Source organism: Agelaius phoeniceus, chromosome 4, assembly GCF_051311805.1.
Source record: "Agelaius phoeniceus isolate bAgePho1 chromosome 4, bAgePho1.hap1, whole genome shotgun sequence".
NCBI classification, from domain to species: Eukaryota; Metazoa; Chordata; class Aves; order Passeriformes; family Icteridae; genus Agelaius; species Agelaius phoeniceus.
The window spans coordinates 59,630,317-59,640,988 of record NC_135268.1 but is presented as its reverse complement, the minus strand read 5'-3'; positions in this window follow the sequence as shown (position 1 = coordinate 59,640,988).

Genomic DNA, 10,672 nt, shown 5'->3' with positions numbered 1-10,672 from the left:
TTTACCCTCAGGTTCATGACACCCTGGTGTTGCAATTTACCCAGAGCTTGTGGACAGATGAACACTTAATGGGAATTTTATCTAAGTATATCTTCTGCATGCCTGGTGCAGATCAGGGACTTGAACCAGTGTACTGATGTTTTGATGGATGCACTGATCACCCACTGCTTGTGCTCCAGAAATAGAAGATCCTTTGTTTACTCCTTTCTATCAGAATTAAGACAGCTTGGTTCACTAAATTTGTTGATTCTGTGGCAAACATACAGCACAGCAAAGGGAGAAGGTGCTCTCCACTTATCCAAACAGAGGGCCTGGCTATGATCTCATCTTCCTGTCCTGGGTGCCCTCCTGTGGACATGAAGCTACAAAGGGGAAAGTTTAGTAAAGGCCCTGTTATCTCCAGGACATGATGGATACATTAAAGACTTTTCTAGAGTACACATGTGCTTCCAGATTTGTTCAAATCCCATAACTGTAGTTTCTAGAGCAGGAACACTCAAAGTCTAGCTCCTGGCTTCAGATAGAGCATCTTGTTTCCTGCTTTCTTTCCACTAAAAACTTTCATCCTGCTCTATTGAAAGTTGCCAGCAGTGTTGGGAGATGAAAAACACAGACCATCTAGAATATTGTGTCTTGTGTGAGGAGGAAAAAAACAACATAAGGAGGTATTATAATTTAACTGTTGTGATGTGCAAAACTGTCAAAAGAAGCCCTTTGTCCACACCCCAATGAAGATGTGAGCTGTTCCCCACTGAACTGGTTGCCTCTGGGATGGAAGATATTTCAATACTTTGGAAATGTAAAGAGAATTTAACATTTTACTGGGTAAGGTGCACAAAATCTGCCATACTCAGAAAGTGCACCCATAGATGAGCCAAACATGATATTTTTGTCTGTGCCTTGCAATTGCGTGGGGAAACAACCACAGTGAACACCATCCACCTCTCATACAGGAGAATCCCACAAACCCTACAGAGAACATTTCCTACATATGCTTTTGGAATAGGATTTGCAGCAACTTCAGCTTCTGTGTGGACCTTCCCCAAGAACTGAACTTCATCATTTAAGGTTAAATTTGGGTTAGCATGACGCCATCTAAATTACCCACTTTGCTTGAGAACATATTGCATTTGGCCAACATTTCAAATGCTGTGTACAGTGGCTCTGCAGGGAGAGAAAAGTGCTTCTGGGAACTACAGCAATTTAATACTGAGTTCTTTAAAGCACATGAATAGTAGTTGCCTGAAATGTTACCTCCTTGTACAAGTTAAGAGTAAGCAGAATTCAAAATCAAACAACATTTATCACAATAAATACTGTAAGGGAACTTCAGGTCTCTAAAGGTAAAAAATGGTGGTCTAAATTAATATTTAAAGGAAAAGATTGAAAAACAGGCTGTCCTTCCCTATTTTTTAATAACTTATTTATTGATTACAATAATCAGGCAAAGGAAGTGTTTGGAAGACTGAATATTCAGAGATAGCATCCAATGGTTACCAATGTCATTGCCATTCCTAGTCACAGGTAGCTCATAGCTGCAGTAACAGTTTCATTAAATTCCAGGTATGCTGTCCATCCTGCTCTCTGCCTACCAGAACTTTGCCACAGCTCCACTTCCAGTCTGTTCTGGGAACTGAATGCACCCTAGTCTGGGCAGGGACAGGGACTTTTTGGTAAATCTGGTTTCACTGCCGGCTGACATCAGGCTGAGACTTCCAGCATCTGAGAAATAAATCAGTTCATCTGATGGTCTCCTCATCCCCAGCACAGGTGAGACTGTATGGAGCAAGTTGCTTTGATTCTGCTATTTTTCTTCGTGGCTGGGACAGGGACGAGTTTTGGGATCTAGGTATGGGGGCAGAATGGGGGAGGTTTGTCAGCCTCTTGAGTACAGGTGGAGTAAGATATTTTATTCTGGTGTCTAAACAGTTATGATTCATCTTATGAACTTATTTCTAACTACAACCCTCAGCATAAATGAAAACTTCCCTGTTGTGTTTAAAAAACAAATCTTATCTACGTCCCTGGAAGGCAAAGCCCAGTGCTGGCACAATAATACCCAAGACAGGTTGAACCGGTTTGGTGCAGCTGAACTTGTGAACCAGAGCTGGAATTCATTCCACCACTTTGGTGCACAGAAGGAGGGAGCCACATGACTGTCCTCACTAGGCCACATAAAAACACCCTCAAAGGCAGTGTCTGGAGCCTGCTTAGACCAGGGGGCTGGACATGACACAGGAGCTGTTTCCAGAAGAGATAGCCAGGTGAGAGCGAGGCAGAGAGGGAAACCTACAGTGGGAATGACTGGAAGTCCTCCAAAAACCCTTCAGTGCCTGGATCTGAAGGGCAAAAATGACTACAACTTTGATGCATGGTCTTGATCTCTGCTGGTAAATTTCAGTAGAGCAAACAAGACTGCTTTTTGTGTACTTGCCTGAAATTAACTTTTTTAAATATCTGAAGAGTGTAAGTGGTGGAGAAGAGGCTGGCTCCAGGAACTGGTACCTGGAGATGCCTCTGCCAGGTCCTTCCTCACCATGCACCAGCCCAGTCCCACCTGCAGACAGATTCTATTGGCCACAGCTAAGAAGAATCTTTGCATCTGCAGTCACGAAGGCTTGAGCCAGTGCTGGGGTGGCCAGGGCATGGATGTAGACGAAGCAGCTTCACCTCATGCTCCCTCTTTGGAAGGGACAGAAATGGCTGTGACTGGAGTGACACTCAGAGGTCTGGCTTTGAGCCCTCTCTAAGGGCCTGCTGCAGCAGCCTATTTAAGGTCTGCTTGCTCAAATAGAAAGCTGAAGACTCTAAAGGCCTCTCCAGCTTCCCATAGTGAAGCTGTCATTTAGACTGTTTAGCACCAAAGATTAGATTTGCACTGTTTTCCAATAACCTACTGCATCATCATTTACTCACTCTACTGATACTCCAGCAGATTTCAATGACCTTCTCAAAAATAAAATCAGACTAGATTGACATATTTGCTTTAGAAGATGCTAATCAATATCTATTTTGTTAGCCAATATGGTTATGTCTCCTGTTATTGTGATTTATTTCGTTTTTGTTGACCAAAGGTGGTTGAATGGGTGATAACAGTACTGAAAGTGGCAAGGGTTAATAAATTCAGATGAGGTTGTCATCTTATTACCAGAGTGCAGGAAGTGAAGCACAGCCATTTAATTAACCTAGTCGCAATGAATTTTATGCAACATGCAGTTAACACTTCATCTATTAAAACCACGAAGCAGATGGTAGTGAGCAGTTTTGTCTGCCATAAATAGGGTACCAATTTAAATTACTTGCTGCACAGGATTTTATTGGATGAAATTATCTAGATATTAAATGGTGAGATATTTAATAATCTCTTTCTTTAAACTCATGCATATATGAGACTCTTGGTCCAATAGTAGAAAACTCAATTATTTCCATGAAATCTCCAAAATGGAGAGCTTAAAAAAAAAAAAAAAGACAAAACCTTGATGAATTGACATTTCTTCAAACTCCAAGGCCTTCAGTCATTATCTGTGCTAGAGGATATATACTCCATTATAAAGTTTTACCCTACTTTCTCTATCTGCATAAGAGATTTTTATTATTCACATAAATGGGTAATCCTAGATGACTATTAAAAGGCCACATTTCTCAACAGACCGGTAGTCTCACTCTTGCTCTTGAAAAATGATTGTGATAAATATTACCAAATTTAACATTTTCCTTTTCATTTCCCACAGTTAGGAAGAGTTATGTGAGCACATGACTGTACATATGGGCAAGGGGGCTGTATATCAAAGGCACAGTGGGCAGCTTGGTGCCTGAAGCTGAGTAGCCACTTTGCTTGCCTGTCTTTTATCCTAGGGAGGGGAACATAAACTTAAAAAACCCAACCAAACAAACAAGCAAAACAAAGCACAGTTGTGTGATATGGTTTCATATGCACACAACAATTTAAACATTTTTGGAACTTGCCAGCTCTTGAAGTTATTTCATGCACAAAATTGCTGTCCTCATATAAAATATAAGGCAGAGGAAGAAGCAAATAGGCTCTCCTAAAATCATGATTGCCTCAGGACTGTGTGAAACCCATTTCTTAGCAGAGAAGCAAATGTTTGTTTGAAATCAGAGCAAAATCCCAGGAAAAAAAGCAAAGCCTGAGCCAGCAGAGCAAGTAGGTCGCTGCATTCCCAGGATTGTGCAGCTCCCACAGTCCTAGGCAAGGGCAGAAAATTGTCTTTGCACTCCTTCAGAGAAAACAAATCTGACTGACTTTCCTTCAGCATTCTCCTTCTGCCTCCAAAGACAGGGGCTTGTCAACAAGGCTGTGCTTCTGGTGAATAGGGTTCATTAAGCCCACAGAAAGCCAGAGGGTGTGCACTCATTTGTTTGAATGACTCTTGGAGACTCCTTTATTTGAATGACTTTTTCCTTAGAGAGGCAGAAGGCAAGTGTGTCCTTTGTCACCTCCTCTGATTGCTCTGTCCACTGAACCGCTAGCAATAGCTATCAGAAAGTCTCCAGAGATTGGAGGCATCACAATCCATGACAAAGGACATAAATTGCTCTTTTCACAGATGACATCCCGCTTTATCTCAGTAAAACACAAATCTATGTTCAATGCCTGAAGAAGTCCTGGAGCATTACTCCACTGGAGCAATGCTTCATGGAAATATGACTAAACCAGAGGTGATCCTTACACAATCATCTAGGTAGATTTTTTTTCATTTTCTATATTATTGGCCTCCAGGGAATTCAACTATTTATTGGTAGCAACCCCACCCTACTTAAGCAAACTGCCACAGTCCTTTTTCAGCCCATCCTATCAGGAAGGAAGGATTTCATCTGCTATTGAATGTACTGGCACAGGTTTGGCTTGGCTGTAGCAAAAACCAGTTACACATGGTTACCAAGTGAAAGTAACACACAAAAGAGACCAAAAGTAAACTTTCTGAGGCACAGTAAAACATAAGAAAAGTTAAGGCTTTCCCTGGTGGGCACATGTGATTGTCAGGCAATGTTACCTGTCCTCTTGGGAAGGGCATGCGGGGCTCCCAGCGCCGGCTCCTCTGCACGAGGAGGTATGGGGCTCTTGACAACTCTTTATTCTTTCACATGTGGTTTGTGACCAAGGCTTCTGGACTTCTTGAGGAGACAGGCAGATCTAGAGACCATCCCACCCCTTCTGGGAGAAGGAAAATCACATTATCTTTGGTCATCACACTCACCTCCAGGCTGCCACAGATTGCCACAGCAATGAGACACAATGCTTAAAAGGTGGGAAGGAGAGGACTGAGGAGCAGAACATGGTCTTTGTTCAAGACCACAATGAAATCAACTTTGGACAGTTCAAAACTAAATTTTATTTGGTTTTTATTCAAACATACTATGAGTTCATTCCTTTCTAGCAATTGCTGCTGAAGAGAAATGGAGAGATAGCCAGGTGGAGGAGACAGTGCCCTAAGTCACAGGAGCTGCCACTGCTGCAAAGGGATTCTCTGCCCTTATTCACTCCAAAAAAAAAATCACTCCATGAATACTAAAGTACATCAAAATCCATAGCCTAACAGCTTCTCCCCCTTTCATTATGCATTATTAACACAGTTTCCTATGACAATAAATAATGAAACAATATAAAATAGTTTAAAATATTGATTGGACATTGATGGATATTGATTTGATATTGGTATTGATTGGGTAGTGATTCCTTTCTTCAGATAGGTCAATATTACAAGTCAGTCTGAGATGCTGAAGCATTTCAAGGCAAAACAACCAGCCTTGGCCAACTCAAGAGGTCAAAATCAGGCCCAGAAACAAACCCTGTCTGCTGACTGCCAAGTCAGTGCTTTATCAACAAAGTACATTGCTCTTTAGTATATTCATTTATAATGCAGATTAGGTGGATGAGAGAAAAATTTAATCATTTAGAATGACAAATAACTATGCTAATGTGTTCAGATAAAATAAGCATTCACATATGTTGAAAGCCTTTATAGTGTAATAAACTTCTGTTATCTTTTGAGGCGTGCAGTACTTTGATTTTCATAAACCAACTCCTTTTTATTTCAAGTGCAATAAAAAATGGTTTTTTGAAAAGATTGCAAAGCTCAAGACTCCTGAACCCTATTTCAGTAGTGCTTGTGTGAAGTGCTGACAAACTACTCTGAACAGGGCTCAGGTGGTTGCGGTTTCTTTGGCTGACTGGGCTTTTTGCTCTCTGACAAGGTGTGTCAAACTAATTTGAAGACTTGCACTTCAGAGATGGCAAAGAGCTTAGAGGATATTGATTTCAATGAGTCCAAAACTTTGTGTGTACAGAAACACTACTCCCCTTGGAAGTTACTTTATTTTCCTGCATATGACCAAACACATGCTTTGATCCCCTATTTAAGTTTCTTCTGTTCTTCCTCATAACACAGACACATTTATAAAACATTTTAGTAGGTTTTAAATCAGCCCTGGTTGATAATCACATGCCAGTCTCTAGCACCATGTGTGACACTCACAGGCTTTCCTCTGGCTGCAATTTCTCGGCTACATCCTTCCCACTGCAGCCACAGGCCCCAAAGTTGTAGCTGCCAAGGTGCAGGTCAGGCTGGATGTTTTCGGAAACAGATCCCTTTTGCCTGGAAACATCTCCAAATGATGCTGCAGCCAGGTCAGCCCTGGAGCCCAGTAGGCTGCTCCACCATGTCATGGCCTTGCCAGCCTTGGGGAAAAACATAATGCTGTTCTTTGCTCCCGCACTGCACCATGTCATGATTCTCCTGTATGGAGCACTTCAAAAGCAGAAAAGTAAGTAAGTGAGAAGTCATGGGAGAAAATAATCCCAGAGTGATACAAAAACAAAAAGAAGTGAGCATTCACCATTAATTTTAACCTGCACTGAAAGTAATTCAAGTCAGTTTGGAGAAAATCAACTGTCTTTTATAGCAAACATAGTAATATTTGTTTAGTCTTCTTCCCTTGAGAAGAATGAAATATCAAAATACCTTGTCTATAAAAGGAAATAATTACCTGACAGAAAGCAATAAATGACCACATATTAGAAACATCATCAAGAACAATAGAAAGTCTTGGGGCCTGGTTTTCCCTTACAATAGGACAATAAAGAATAACTAAAATTTTAAAAAAGCAGAAAGCAATGGTTTCTCATTCTGGATAAAAGCACAAGCCTCACCAAAAGCATTAAAACAAGGAATGTGCCCTAAAATAGGAAATGAGGCCTCTTTACCCAGTTGACTTTTGTGAATGAGTGCAGAGAGCTCTATAAAGGGATGGCTGCCAGCATGAGGAAGGCAAATGATGTGGAGGGCATCATCAGGGAAAAATTAGCAGATGAGTCTACTGAAGTTGAGGTAGAAAATAGAAGGGAGGCTGACTAGGAAAATGCAGATCTTAGACAGCTTGTCAGGCAAAATTGCCTACCTGTTCCCATCTCTGTGGAAATGCACAGGTTATATTTGGTACTGAAGATTTTGTCATTCTCACTCCAATGAGTGTTTGCCTGCAAGAACTTATATTTATATCACAGGGTTAAGTAGTCATGCTGGAAAGCAGTGCTGCAGAATGGACAGAAAGGGACAGACATGCCCAAGTCTTTCTTTACATATTCACTGCCACTATTTTCTAAGCTAACTCTACAATTTGGCTCCCAATGGCTGTATTCCTTATGAGGAAGAGCTATGGAAAACAAAGGGTGATGGGAGGACTGGCAGCATTCAGCATTTCCCTGCAATGATGAGAACAGCCAGGAGGACAAGCAGCCCTGGCAGGCAGGGGCGATGCTGCTGCAGGAGCTGGGTGTGCAGGAGCAGCCCCGGCACGCCCCGCTGGGTGCCTCGGGTGCTGAGAGGAGCTGTGCACAGACAGCTGGGTTAGTTCCTCATCCTGGCACAGGCTGAGCTGCTGGAGATAACAGTGCTCATCTGCTCTTTTCAGCTCCTTAGCAGAAATGTCATAGATAAGTGCAAGGTGTGAGTATTTAGGAGGAATATTTCCTTATCTTTTAATTAAGAATGTTACAGAAGTGAGTTGTTTGTTTTTTTCTTTTCCTTTTTGCAAGACAGGTATTGTAGTAGATTTTTCCAGTCTAACCTTTTAGAGGCAAGGCATGCGATATCTGGTAAGTGCCATGAGAGGCATTTAAATTATCTCTTTTGAGACCTTTTCATGCTTATTTTAGTTCCAATAGAATTGGGTCTGCTCCATATGTCCTGATTCACTACAGGATGCTTTTCTTGTCGGAGGAGTGGCTCTGTTTGATCAAGATGGTACTGACCTCATTTGTGAAATCAAGTATCAACTCAGTGTATGGGGAAGTGTCTTCCTAGTGCAGCTTCTAACACATTTTTTTTAAAGAGTGGCTTAACACAAGTTCTATTAAGAGTAAGCCAAGGGTGAAAAAAGAACAAACCTTATGGACTCTCATATCACACAGACATTTAATTTTCCATTCACCTGATAAAAATTTTAATCAGAAAAAGGTCTTATCTGAAATAAGAGCACTGTCGTATTGTTAACAGTCTTAGGCTTCTGTTGATGTGAAATCAACAGAAATTGCTGATGCTGAAATCATAATTGTAAGATTGGATAGCTCCTGTTTTTATTTCTGGGAGTGAGAAAAAATGTCTGTTATTATCATCTGCATGTTTTTATGCCCTATTCACAGACTGGGGAGCTGAGGTAGAAGCTTTGCTTCATCACAACTGACCAGACATTAGCAAGGTGTATACATGATGTATACCTATCTTCCAGCTTTAATTTAAAAGCTGGAATATTCACAAAGCTATGACCTGAATGATAAAAATAAAAACAAAAGAGAAAGATATATATCTGAAGTGTCCTTAACAAAGAGCTGTAAAAATATTGGCTGACTAGAGCCTATGACTATATTTAGATATATATTTCCCTGAAGAATTCAATCACCAGGGTAAAATACTGACAGTTGGTTTATGGTGTTGATATTTCCCTTTTATTTTCTCATTCATGTCCATGTGGAATAGGGCAAAGAAGCACCTGGGAGAAGAGAGCTGGGGATAGGCTGAGGAGGGAGCTTGTGTCAGCAAGAGGGTGTGAGATACTCCCCCACCCAGGGAAATTTTGTGAGAAGTGAGTTACCCCCTCTGGCCCAAGGTTGTCCTGCTTGGGCAGTACAGACACACAGAGATTAAACTGAATTTTTCACCTGGAAGAATTCCAGCAGCACTCATCTGGCACTTGCCTGAGAAAGCGCCTCTGAGGGACGCCCAGATCCTGCCCCATGCCCAGGCCTGCTGTCAGGGGACAGCACGTGCACATCCAGGGCCTGACAGGACATCAGCCCCTGGAATAAAACACAGCACAGCTTCAGCCAGCGTGCAGCCATCAGCACAATGTGCCAGAGAGGACACATTTGAGCAGCACAGCAGTGCTGGCAGCCATGGCTGGGGCTCCTGCTGCCGGCCCTGCCAGCGCCAGGCCTGGCGCGGCCCAGCACACACGGCCCGGGTGGCACGGCCCTGCCGCAGCTGCCAGCCACAAAAACGTCCCAGGGAATGGCTTTCTGCACGGATGGAAGCCTCTGCCCAGCCTGCAGCAATGAACATGGATGGGAGTTAGCTGGTAGGAAAAAGTGAGCAGCAGCATTTTTTGGATCAGCAGCTGGAAACAGAGAGGCCATGTGGGCTGTTTCTCAGCTTAAGCATCCTAGCTGAACTCTGCTCTAAAAGAGGAAATACAAAACATGCCTAAAATCTGACAAATGGTGCAGAAAGCTTCCCAGAAAAAGTACCTGGAGGACATCTTTGGAGAGTCATCCACTCTTACACTTTTGGAAGGCTGTGTGCTCAATGAGTGGGGCTATGGTGGATTTCACATGGTGCAGCCCTGCACAGACAGTAAAGATCAAGGTAATTTTCATTCTTGTGCAAAGCATCCAGATTTAACCATTGTTAGAGACAATTTCATACTCCCTACTACAGATGGATCCATTACAAACTCCACTATGGCAACTTCTGTTGCAGTGAATTTCCAGAAATACAGGGGTTGCATTAATATAGCAGCTGTGGCAGCAATAGCCATGGCAATAGCTCCTCAGAGCTGCTTGTCCCAACTGTTAGAGAGGAATTCTTTTTGCCTTGTTTTTCTGCTGCTGTTTATAAATGTAGGAGATGCATATGATTAAAGTGTCTAGATCTGGAAATCATATTTTAATCCCAGCATGTGTGTCAGAGAGAGGCAGAATAGATTAGTTTCTAAATTAATGCTTGTATAAGTTCTATGAACACTTAGACAAATTCATAGTCAAAAGGATAGTATCAACATTTAATTCAAAAGCCTCTTTAAGGAGTTTCATTGCCATATGTTGAAAATCTAATATTTAAAAGAGAAAATATCTAAAAGTTTGGCTTACTTCTCAAATGTGTCAATTGATATTTTGCTTAATTTGACCTATTTATCTTAAAACATTTATAATCTGTTAGGGGGCTGTTCATAGCTAAATGTCCAATTTGGTTTGTTTGTTTTTTAAATCTGCCGTTCAGTTGCCAAGAAATTAAACAAACAGATGCCACTCTTTTTTGAGGGGCTCCATTAAATACAATGTCTTACCCACCATCTGCTGGATCTGCAGCAGCAATTAACAGCTACACTCTATTCCCAGAGCAGAGTTGACAACAATTGATGGGGCTGGGATCCTGGC